This window comes from Nicotiana attenuata, unplaced genomic scaffold, assembly GCF_001879085.1.
Source record: "Nicotiana attenuata strain UT unplaced genomic scaffold, NIATTr2, whole genome shotgun sequence".
NCBI lineage: Eukaryota > Viridiplantae > Streptophyta > Magnoliopsida > Solanales > Solanaceae > Nicotiana > Nicotiana attenuata.
Window position 1 is genome coordinate 2,490 of NW_017673753.1, and position 13,314 is coordinate 15,803.

Consider the following 13,314-nt stretch of genomic DNA (forward strand, 5'->3'; position numbering starts at 1 on the left):
ACTCCTGTTGGTATAATAAAAACTGGTGCAATGGTTGTTTGGGGAGAGGAATTTACTGAAATAGAAGAGAGTGTGAGCAAAACAGGGGGAAGTGGGAAGCTGCTGAGGGGTAGGTTCAACTTGAGAAATATAGATGAACCTGTTCCATCTGAACAGGAAACCCTCTTGGACCTACTGATAGGGTTATCAATGGCACCAAAACTCATGCCATTCCCTATGGTTTCATTCTCACAACTGTGCTTGCACATTTCAAGGTACCTATGAAGAAGTGGGGTTAATACTCTGCTTGCTTGCGATTATGAAGTCAATGTCATTCCTAATGAACCTGGTTCATCTAAAAAGACACCTATCAATAGCAAAGTCAGAGTCTTGGTACAGGAGAGTGACGCAAAGGATATTGAGATAGCAAGGCTGAAGACACGATTGGTTGAGGTAGAATCTGAGAGAGATGTTCTCAGAACTGAACTTGCAAGGGAAAAGGAGAAGAATGATGGAATTCATCAAGACATGCTGAAACTTCTCCAAGCAAATAACCCAGCCCCTACCTCTTCCAAGCCTTAAATCCTAACCTAGTGTAGATCAACCAGTGACCCAATTCGGGACTTTGTTTCTTTTGCTCATGTTTTCAGTATTTTTATTTCTTCTTATGCTTTGTGGTAGAATCTTATCAATCATTAATAAAATTCACTATTTTTGCTCTAACTGTTTGTTTATATTTCTTTGATGGTTAAAATTCTTAGCTTGATCTATGATGATTAATTCATGATTGCATTTGAAGTAGCCCCAGTGGCCATGAGTATGCTTTAAAATCTGGTTATCTCACATTTTTATGCAACTTTTCGATGATGCCAAAAGGGGGAAAAAGGTTGTGCTTTAAACAAGTGATGTTTACACTTTGAACAGTGATGTTTATAACCTAATGTACCTGGTCCTTGATGATAAGTGATATAAAGGAAAAATGTTTCTAACATTGTGTTGATGTTTGAGCTGAGTTCTGGCAGTGCCTAAGTATATGAAAAGCACAGTGTATGTCATCATCAAAAAGGGGGAATTTGTTGGCCCAAGTAAAGGTTAGTTTTGAAGACTGACAAAGGAACTCAGACATGAACCAGGTCCATCCAGTGGTCCATCCCTCAGGTTCACAAAAACGGGCAGATTCAAGCATGTGGGATGCACGTGAAGGAGATAAGCTTAACTTGGTGTATTTAATATCTCCTCATCGAAAAGGTTGCATAATTGATAAGGAGAAGGAGTCCTTAATCAAAGAGAACAGTATCCAAGATAGGGAAGGAGTTAGAAGTTGAAATCAACTAGAACTCTTCCACCAAGGAAAAGTTGCATCAGAACTCTAGTTATTTCTTCATCTACTAACTCTATAAATTGCAGGAGGTTCTCACATTAAAGAGTTGCACAAAAACGCAGAAGTTAAACGTGAATTGGGAGCAAAATAGCAAGGCCTTTTGCAAGCAGTTCGTGTGTGATTCAAGTGTGCAAACCAGAAGCTACATGAACCAGATTGAAGAACCAGCTCCATAAAGAGTTTTATGTGTCTTTCTTTATTTCTAGTTCAATTGTAGTAGGTGTTTTCATATTGTACCTTTCAGCTTTATCTAGAAGCAATTGTAATAGGTATTTTGAGTATTCAAGTAAGAGTTAACTTGAAGTTGTCGCAGCAGTTAGAGGCTGGTTGCTACAACGGGATTAGAGTTAATCCTTAGGTTTACAAAGAGTTTTTGTAAATGCTGTTTTGGCTCAGTGATTTTAGTGGAAGTTTGGGAAAATCCTACTGAGTAGTAGGTCGTGGTTTTTTCACCTTTTGAGCCAGGTGTTTTCCACGTAAAAATCTTTGTGTTCTTTATTTTCTGTATTTATTATTCCGGAAACAGCAGTAGTTAGTATATCTAGAAGAACCAGGTTCTTCTAGAGCGAAAATTGGGTACCACACAAATCACCCCCCCTCTTGTGTGGTATTGACGTTTAGAACATCACCGCGCTCACTTGGGGTGTGCAGACTCCTGGAGGGGCCCCTTACGGCCCAAGCGCAATATCAATCCATCTCGTGGCATCATAAACAGGTCCTCGGCCTCATATCAATATCAAGCCACCTCGTGGCGTACAATCTCAGGCCCTCGGCCTCAAATCAGTATCAGTGTATCACCGCTGCGGCGTGCAGCCCGACCCAAAAGATGTCCTCACAACACAGGCCCTCGGCCTTACTCAGTCAAAAATCACATAAGCCTCTCGGGCAACAGTAAAACAAACATCATTTAAATATCATTTGAGTATTAAAACTGAGTGAACATGGCTGAGTTTTGAAAACAGTGGAAAATAACATGACTGAGTTCAAGTATAAGTCAAAACAGTGAGGAAACATCAACAAAAATCCCCGAAGGGATCAAATTGTTGGCACGAAGCCCAAATATGGCATGCAGCCCAAATAATGATGATAACAAATAGATTTCAGTCAAATACGCGGTAAAATCATCAATCGGGACGGACCAAGTCACAGTCCCCAATAGTGCATGACCCCACGCTCATCATCAAGCGTGTGCCTCACCTCAATATAGCATTACGATGTGCAATCCGGGGTTTCAAACCCTTAGAACATCATTTACAATCATTACTCACCTCGAACCGGCTAAATCTCTAGCTCGCGATGCATTTTCCCCTCGAATTAGCCTCCACACGCATCGAATCTATCCAAAATCAGAACGAGGACGTCAAAATATGCTAAGGGAACAAAGCCCAAGTGAAAACAATCAATAAAGGGCACAAATCCCGAAATTGCCAAAACCCGAGCCCCGGGACCACTTCTCGAAACTCAAAAATTTTCACATCAATAGATTCCTCGTCTCTCCACGAGTTCGTACATATCAAGAATACTAAAATCGGAGTTCAAATGACCCCTCAAATTCTCATTTAAAGGCCTCTTAAACTCAAGCCCTAATCCTCCATGTTTGCCCTTTAATTCCGTTAATTACAGCCTTAATTCTTGAAATACTACCATAGAAATGTGCTTTTGGTCCAAAAATCCTTACCTTAATGAAGTCTCTTGATTTCTCTCTTCAAAATCGCCCAAAAAAACTCCCAGGTCGAAGTAAAAAATGGTGAAATAACCCAAACTCGCGAAATGAAATAACATATATGCTCTGCCCAGGCCTTTCCGCACCTGCGATACCATAAGCGCACCTGCGCTTCCACTTCTGCGGAAAAACATCCGCTTCTGCGGATTTCACTTACTCCTTCAGGTTCCGCATCTGCGACCCAGGTACCGCACCTGCGGTTCCGCATATGCGGTCAAAGTCTCCGCTTCTGCGGCCAGCACCGCTTTTGCGGTCTCCTTTACGCACCAGCGGCGTCGCACCTGCGGTCACCAATCCGTAGGTGCGGAAACAACAGAGGCAGCAAATTTTCTGCTTCAAAACTCCAAGTCCGACTTCCCGATAACTATCCGAAACCATTCCGAGGCCCCCGAGACCTCAACCAAAAGCACAAACATATCCCATAACCTTATTCGAACTTGTACCAATCCTCAAAACACCTTAAACAACATCAAAACCACCAAAACATATCAAATTCAAGCCTAAGGTTCTAAAATCTTTCGCATTCCGTTTTTGATCAAAAAGTACACCAAACCACATCCGAATGACCTGAAATTTTGCACACACATCATAAATGACATAACGGAACTACTGCAACTTCCGAAATTTCATTTCGACCTCTATATCAAAATTTCACCTATCAACCGAAAAACGCCGAATTCTCAATTTCGCCAATTCAAGCCTAAACCTTCCACGGACTCCCAAATTGCATTCCGATCACGCTCCCAAGTCTCAAATCACCTAATGGAGCTAACCAAATCATAAAAATTCCGATCCGAGATCATGTACAAACAAGTCAAATATTGGTCAAACCTTTCAAATTTCAAGCTTCAAACTGGGAACTGTTCTTCCAAATTCATTCCGATTACCCTGAAAGCCAAAACCAACGATTTACATAAGTCATAATACACCACACAGGGCAAGTCATGCCCGAGAACTGGCGAGCAATGTGCATAAGCTCAAAACTACCGGTCGGGTCGTTACACTTATCATTTCTGTACCCCGTTATGGATAAATATTACCTCCGGTAGAAGATTGTCTATATCTGGTACAGTAGCTGCTTGCACTCAACTTACAAGAAGCTTGCAGTAGCCGCTTATAAGTAACTTACAAGCAGCTTACACAGCAGCTTGCAGTAGCAGCTTACACAGCAGCTTGCTTTCTTCTATAAATAGAGGAGATTTCAGTTCATTATGTACATGAGTTTGAAAGTTGAATAATATATCAGTTACTCTCCGTACTTGTCTTCAGTTTATTTACTTTATAGTCGTTTTTTATAACAATTTCTATATATGTTGACACGCGGCATGCTTATTAATTAATATCGCATATGGAAACTTTTCAAAATTTCTTATTTAATTTGTTTGACTTCTATAAGTTGTGACGTGTGTCGAATTTCTACACTATCAAGCTATTTCAAAATCAAATCGTTTATAGTTTGTCATTAATGACTTAGGAAATAAAGCAAATAATACGTTATAAAATACTAAATTACACTAATATTATAAAAATTTATTATATTATCAATGTATATAAATTAGAATCGGTTCAATTTTATTTTTTCCAAAGTAAACTATTATCGTAAGAAGGAACATGTCTCATAATTCTAGAAATTAAGTCGAAGGCCAAGGTGGAATGCCCAAATTGTCCCTTTTAGAACCGCTTTTAAAACATAATCAAAATTTAAGTATTTAAATTTTAGCCGACTCTATATTAAACTTTAGACCTAAGTTGCAAACTTTGGATCTGAAATGTTTGAACTTTGAACTACTAGAGCCTAAAGGTGAAATGCCTAAATGGCTATATGGAGAAACTACTGCAATGGGCTGGAATAAACAGAGACGTCAAAGGACAGGCTAAGGAGATCAGGTGGGCTACACAGTTTGCATCAGGTAGGACATTATTAAAAATTCGATAAAAATCGACCACGGTCGTAAAAAAACCGGCCAATAAATCCATCAAAGTTGGTCGGTTTTTCAAAATATTTTATTTTTTAATTTTTATTACGATACCGACCAACTTTGGTCGGTTTTCTTTGGCGCAGAAATGCGGAACCTATTTTTGAGTCCCGCAAAATCTATTTTCAAGAAACCGACCAACTTTGATCGGTTATTTTCTTGCGAAAATACAATTAAAAAGTATAAATGAAATAAAAGACAATCTTAAAACAAAATGCACCGATGGTCTAGTGTTAGAATAGCATTCCGCCACAGTATAGACCCCAGTTCGATTCACAGTATAGACCAACTTTGGTCGATTTTTTCGGTAATTTTTTTTAAATTTAATTGGCCGACCAACTTTGGTCATTATGCCCTTCCGGCTTCCGACCTTCAAAATACCGACCACACGTTAATGGTCGTGTTTTGGATGGTTATTGGCCATTACTGATCAACTTTGGTCGATTTTTTTTTTGGACGATTTTTCCTTAATTTCTAGTAGTGGGAGATCATCAACATCCATATACAGAATGCTACTAACGTGTGTTGTATATCACATATGGCAAGAGAGGAATTGGAGAATTTTTAGTTATCAGAAGAGGAGAAGTGAGGACATGGTCAGATTAATAAGTCAATAGGTCCATTGTCGAGGGAGTTTGAGATCCAACTTAGTGGAGAGACTACATAATCTAAACTTTTATCCTTAGATAGTTCTTGTGTTTCCTTAGATTTGGTGTTGATTAGTTAACAAGACTTTCTTGTTAGAACATGCACAGCGGAAGCAAACATACAATCCAGGCATCAAATACATGTAAACTAGATAACGCAATAATAACGAGATTAGAAGCACTAACCTCTTGAAATAGTTGCACAGATCTTCCAAACAGCAAGAATCCAGGGCTGTAGTCTTCTGCTATTTGCCTAGTAAAACCTTGGACGATTTTTGATTTTGCGTGGGCAAGAACAATACAACTCTAAAAAGTAAGTTATTGGATGAAATTAGTCTTGCTTTAATAGAGTTATTTTTTGGCCGAAATTGTGCTCCAAAAACATGTAGGATTCTCCTTCTACAAGTAGAATCCTACTCCAACTCTATTAGATGACTTTTCTCCCAAGTCACTTTTTACCCACGTCTTGTCCAAGTTTTTACTAGGTATAGCAGGGACCACATAAATAATAAGAGGCTACCAATTATAGCATTAATTTGAAATTAGCATGAATTAATTCTTACTATAATTAATTGCAATTTATTCCACTAAAAAACTGCAATTGAACTCCTCAATATGAATTTCGAAAATTCAATAACACTTATTTTAACTCCCCATGTTAAGATCTCAAATACCAGTTAATTAAATTAAATCACTGAAAATTTAATTTAATCAACTAATTAAATCCTTTACAATTCTGCTTAAACTATTTCATGTGACGGATACAAAATCCACTGGCCGGGTTTTCACATGAAAACTTATAAGTTTACATAGAGGGGTATCATCAAACTCAAAATCTAGTCATGGATTCTATCAACTAATTATTATTCACAAATGTTATTCGTTATTGTCCAATCTATTAGGCATACACTAATTCTAAATAGAGCCGTACCTTTTGATAAATCAAAATAATATACAAATTACATTGATCGTAATAATTATATCAAGATTAGGAGTATAAGCCCATTTAATGAATTAGAGAAAATATTTTATATATTCAGTACAAAAATATCTTTTCTCTACTTGGTCCGTTCAATATATACTGAATATACTAGCACAAGAAGTTAGAGTAAAACTACTCCCATAATCAAGACAAATTATACGATAATCTTATGCTACAATCATCAAGATATTTTGTCCAACAATATCTTTGATTGTGAACATAGTTTATTAATTATGAAAACCAACAATTTAATCTTCTGTGCATGAGCTAAGACTCCATACACTAAATTATTTACTACATAACTAAAAGGACACACATGTAAGAAATGATCTATTTAAAATAGTACTTTATTGAATTGAATAAATTAAATAAACAATTGTTCCATAAAGAATAAAATATAATACTATGTCTAAACCGCATGGTTAATAGTATATCCCAACAATCTCCCACTTAGACTCATAACCATGCGTCTACTACTCTAACACCCATTCCTTCTACATGCTTGTCAAAAATCTTCTGTGTCAAGCTCTTTGTAAACGGGTCTGCCAAATTGTCCTCTGACACAATATTCAACACTCTTGCATCACCTCTCTGAGTTATGTCCCGAATTATGTGATATTTACGCTCAATATGCTTACTCCTTTTATAGATTCTTGGTTCCTTCGAGTTTGCAACTGCACCACTATTGTCACAATAAAGTACAATCGGTGCTTGAACCGAAGGAACCACATTAAGCTCTTTCAGAAAGTTCCTGAGCCAAACAACCTCTTTAGCTGCCTCAGATGCAACCACATATTCGGCTTCCATTGTGGAATCAGCAACACATGATAACTTGATGCTCCTCCAACTTATGGCTCCACCCCTTAAGGTAAAAACATATCCTGAGGTAGATTTTCTAGAGTCTCTATCTGACTGGAAATCAGAATCAATATATCCAATGGGTGCAAGATCACCTGAGTGATACACCAACATATAATCCCTAATCCTCTTCAAGTACTTGATTATATGCTTAACAACAATCCAGTGTTCTCGACCAGGGTTAGACTGAAATCTACTAACCATGCCAACAGCAAAGCAGATATCAGGTCTAGTACATAACATAGCATACATAAGACTCCCCACAGCAGAAGCATAATGGACCGCCTTCATCTTTTCTATCTCATCAGTAGTTTTTGGGGACTGATCTTTTGACAGAGAGATTCCATGTCTAAAAGGGAGAAACCCTTTCTTGGAATCTTACATGCTAAACCTGGTGAGAATAGTATCAATATAAAGTGCTTGGGACAAGCCTAATATCCTTTGCTTGTGATCTCGCATAAGCTTGATCCCAAGGATATGTGCTGCCTGTCCCAAGTCTTTCATATCGAAACGTGAGGACAACCATTCCTTTACTGAATTCAACATGCTCACATTATTTCCTATGAGCAAAATATCATCTACGTACAAAACCAAAAATGTAACTTTATCTCCATTCCACTTCTTATAGACACAATACTCATTTTCACATTGATCATAATCGAAGGTTTTAATCGATGCGTCAAAACAAGTGTTCCATGCCCTAGAAGCTTATTTCAATCCATAAATGGATTTCTTTAATTTACACAACATGTGCTCATTGCCACTTTTTATGAAACCAACTGGTTGTGCCATATAGATGCACTCATCAAGACTTCCATTTAGAAAAGCGGTCTTGACATCCATTTGCCAGATCTAATAATCGTAATGAGCAGCAATGGATAAGAGAATCCTAATGGATTTAAGCATAGCTACCGGCGAAAAGGTTTCCTCATAATCGATCCCTTCTTTTTGAGTAAACCCTTTTGCAACAACCCTAGCTTTAAAAGTTTGCACTTTTCCATCCACTCCTCTCTTTTTCTTATAGATCCATCTACAACCTATGGGTTTGACTCCAGTAGGTGGTTCTACAAGATCCCAGACTTGATTGGAGTACATGGACTCCATTTCAGATTTCATAGCATCAACCCATTTATCAGCATCTATATCATGTAGTGCTTCATCGTAATTAATACGTTCTGTATTAGGCTCTTCAGGGATTCTATCATAAGATCCTCCCAAGAGCGCAAACCGGAGAGGTTTTCTAATAATTCTCCCACTACGACTAGTCACTACAGGTGGAGGCTAATTTTGTTGTTGAGTCACAATATCATTTTCTGGAACTGAAGCCTCAATGTTATCCTCCACACCTTGCGGTGCTGGGATATTATTAACTTCTTCCTGAAGTGTAGGCTGCATAACAATTTCAGGTTGTTCAACAATCTGAGGTTGCTCAACAATCTGAGGTTGCTCGACATTAGTCCCATTACTTTGGGGGGTAGTGAGATGTCAGGCAATTGATCTTGTGCAATCTGCTGCCTATTGACATTTCTCCCACTATGATAATGCAGTGGTATGTCAATACTGGCTTCCGGGATACGTTTTAGAGATGAGTCTTTAGTTACTCCATTATTTAATTCCTGTAAAACTAGTTTACTTCTAGGAATATGGTTCGTTAGATAGTCCTCTTCTAAAAATCTGGCATTTGTCGTAACAATTACCTTTTTTTCTTTGGGACAATTAAACAAACCGCCTTTAGTTCTATTTGGATATCCAATAAAAATGCATACTTCTGTCCTTGATTCCAATTTATCTGCTTTCCCTTTCAGTACATGTGCTGGACAACCCCAAACCCGTATATGCCGTAAACTTGGCTTGCGCCCAGTCCATAATTCTACTGGAGTTGAAGGTACTGACTTTGAAGGAAGCAAATTTAGAATGTAGTTTGTTGTTTCTAAAGCATATCCCCAAAACGAAGAAAGCAAATCGGAATAACTTAACACTGATCTAACCATTTCCATAAGGGTCCTATTTCTTCTTTCTGCCACACCATTTTGTTGTGGTGTTCCTGGGGCAAATAATTGAGATGTAATTCCATTATCTGATAAGTATTTTATGAATTTCGCAGAAAGGTATTCACCACCACGATCAGATCGCAATGTTTTGATATATTTATCATGTCGTTTCTCCGTTTCCGTCTTAAATTCTTTGAATTTCTCAAAGCATTCAGACTTACGTCGCAATAGATAAATATATCCATATTTTGAGCAATCATCTGTGAAAGTCACAAAATACTCAACACCACCTCTTGCTTGTATATTCATAGGGCCACACAAATCAGAGTGAATTAATTCTAGCTTATCACTGGCTCTATTTCCTTTTGAGGGGAAATGTCTCTTGGTCATTTTGCCTTCTATACAAGATTCGCATGTTGGTAGTGACTCCACTTTCAATTAACTCAAAGGTCCATCAGAGACAAATCCCGAAATCCTATTTAGATTTATATGACCTAGATGTAAGTGCCATAAATAAGTTTGACTCAATTCAGAAATGCGTTGTATGTGATAGATTAATGTTATTTAGTTCTTTCGGTTGTTGTAGCACATGGGGGAGATATATCAAGAATAAAAAGGTCATGTACTCTAGCAGCAGTGTAGATAAAACGTTTATTAAGCTTAATAATAGCAGAGTTATTAGCAAAATAAACATTATAACCAGCATCCATTATTTTCGAAATCGAAATCAAATTCCTTCTAATAGAAGGTACATAGAGAACATCTTTTAGAACTAAAACTCTATCACTACTAAACGAAACTCTAATATCTCCTAAAGCTAAAGTTGGTGTTGGCTCGCCATTGGCTTGAAAAATGCAAACTTCATTCTCACTTAGCCGCCGCGTTTCCTGACCCCTGCAAAGTAGTGCAGATGTGATTAGTGGCTCCCGAATCTACACACCAAAACATGGTAGAAACAACCGCTAAACAAGTTTCAACGACATTTAAATTTGAATTACCTTGCTTATTCAACTTTGCCAGATAGGCAGGGCATTGCTTCTTGTGATGCCCAGGTTGCTTGCAATGGTAGCACTTGCCTTTGGGCTTTTTCACACCAGCCACACCACCATGTGCCAAAACCTTTTGAGCCTTCTTCTTTTTCTTATTGCCTTTTGACTTAGAAGCCGAAGCTTTCTCAATATTGAGTGCCACAACTGGAGCTTGTTGTTTGATAATAGATTATGCCGCTTGCAGCTCATTCAACAATTTCGCTAGTGACAAATCCATTTTGTTCATATTATAGTTCAAGCGAAACTGTTGAAAACTGTCAGGCAGAGTCTGCAGGACCATCTCAACTTGAGACTCCTTATCAATTACAGCTCCAAGGACCTCCAGTTCATTCAGAAGACTCATCATCTTCAGAACATGGTCCCTGGCCGATGATCCTTCAGCCATCTTGGTGTTCAAAAGGGCTTTCATGGTTGTCTGCTTAGCTGCATGATTTTGCTCACCGAACATCTTTTTGAGATTTTCGAGCATATCATAAGCAGACCCCATAGACTGATGCTGATGTTGCAAAACATTTGCCATAGAGGCAAGAATGTAACATTGCGCCATCTCATCAGCCTTAACCCAATTGTCATAGGCCTTAACCTGATCATCAATAGCATATTCAGGTTTTTCTGGGCATTCCTCAGTGATTACAGATTTGTAACCTTCAGCAGTTAGGACAATATCAAGGTTCCTTTTCCAGTCAACATAATTCGGTCCTTCTAACTTGTTTTGGTTCAAAATTGAGGTAAGTGGGTTGAACGAATACATGGTTAATCTGAGAGATATTCACATTAAATAGATCATTAGTTACGTATTTAGAATAATTAAATTCAAAACAGCACATTACACATATAACCATGCTCATTGAACAGTTAGATTCGTTAGGGAAACTTAACTATTCATGCAAAATATATGAGTGATGTAAGATATTAACCCCATAAATTTAAACAGGACCAACTCAGATGGAGAGTAAACTGTTAATTTAAGATAGGTAAATATCACTTTTATAAATTTTAGTTTCATTCAATCAACATGTAACTCAGTTGGAGAGTTAATACAAGTAATCAAATAACCAGAGGCAAAACTACAGTAATCATCTATAATGAATTTATCCGATGTGGAAGAAGACTGTCACGACCCAAACCCCGGTCGTGATGGCGCCCAACACATTGCTAGGCAAGCCCGACTATTTACACAACCTTAGCCAATAAATCTAGATAGATGAATAAATATTCACTATTAAAAATACCAATTTAGTGCAGAATTTCTGAAATAATTTCTAACATTCGAAAACCCCAAAATGAAAACAAAATACTGATCAACCCACAGAATCTGGTGTCACGAACATGATCCTCTAAAACAGATTATCCACCTATTACAAGTCCGACTAGGAAAAAAAATTACGAATAAAATAATAAAGATAGATGGGAGAGATCAGGGCTGCGAACGCCATGCAACTACCTCGATACTCCCGGATAATGCTGCTCAGCTAACACGAGTCCTCACTCACCCTGTGGTGTACCTGAATCTGCACACAAGGTGCAGAGAGTATTGTGAGTACTTCCAACTCAGAAAGTAATAAATATAACTAAGGTCTGAGGATAAGAAATCCTAAATAAACACAAAGTAAAGCTAATAATACCCTTAAACAACAATACAGTTAGAATAAACATCACAACAGATGAAGAAATAAATAACAATTAAATATCCAATGCAACACATAAACCGGTACCTCCAGTACCCCGCTGCGGCCGTGCAGCCCGCTCCATTTATTTAACGTCGACGGCGCTCACTGGGGGTGTGCAGGCTCCGGGAGGGGCCCCTTACGGCCCAAGCGCAATAATAAGCCATCTCGTGGCATCAAACAGGCCCTTGGCCTCATATCAATATCATTATAATACTGCTGCGGCGTGCAGCCCGATCCCATACTCAGTCCAAAAATCACACAATAGTATAAAAATATTCAGCCCAAACTTCATTTAAAAATATTAACTTAATTTCTAATTTAAGAAAATGGCTGAGATTTCAAACACAGTATTAAATACCAGGATTGAGTTTAATATTTATGGATATGATAAGAAACCATTAAAATAATCCCTGAAGGATTCAAGTAGTTGGCACGAAGCCCAATTATGACAATTAATCCATTTTTATAAGGATATTACAAATCTACAATCAAATAGGTATCAATTTTATTAAGCGGGACTGACCAAGTCACAATCCCTGACGGTGCTCTACCCCACGCCCGTTATCCAGCGTGCAAGTCACCTCACATAGCACTACGTTGTGCAAATTCGGGGTTTCAAACCCTCAACACATCATTTACATTTATTACTAACCTCAAGCTGGCCAAAGTCCTAGTTTGCTATGCCCTTGCCTTTCGAATTCACCTCCTCGTGCGTCGAATCTGACCAAAACCACAACGAATACGTCACAATATGCTAAGGGAATATAACCCAATCGAAAAGACTCAAAAAATATCAAAAATCACGAAGTTGGCAAAAACCCGAGCCCCGGGCCCACTTCTCGAAAAATCCGAAAATTATCATCACCGGATTCCTTATCTCGCCACGAGTCTGTACATATAAAGAACACCAAAATCGGAGTCCAAATGACCCCTCAAACTCTCATTTTTGTTCTCTTAGGTTTCAAGCCCTAAACCACCACTTTTGACCTTAATTCCTTGAGTTTTCAATGTAATTTCATGTATTTGCATGATAAAATTGTGTTCTAAGTCCATGAATG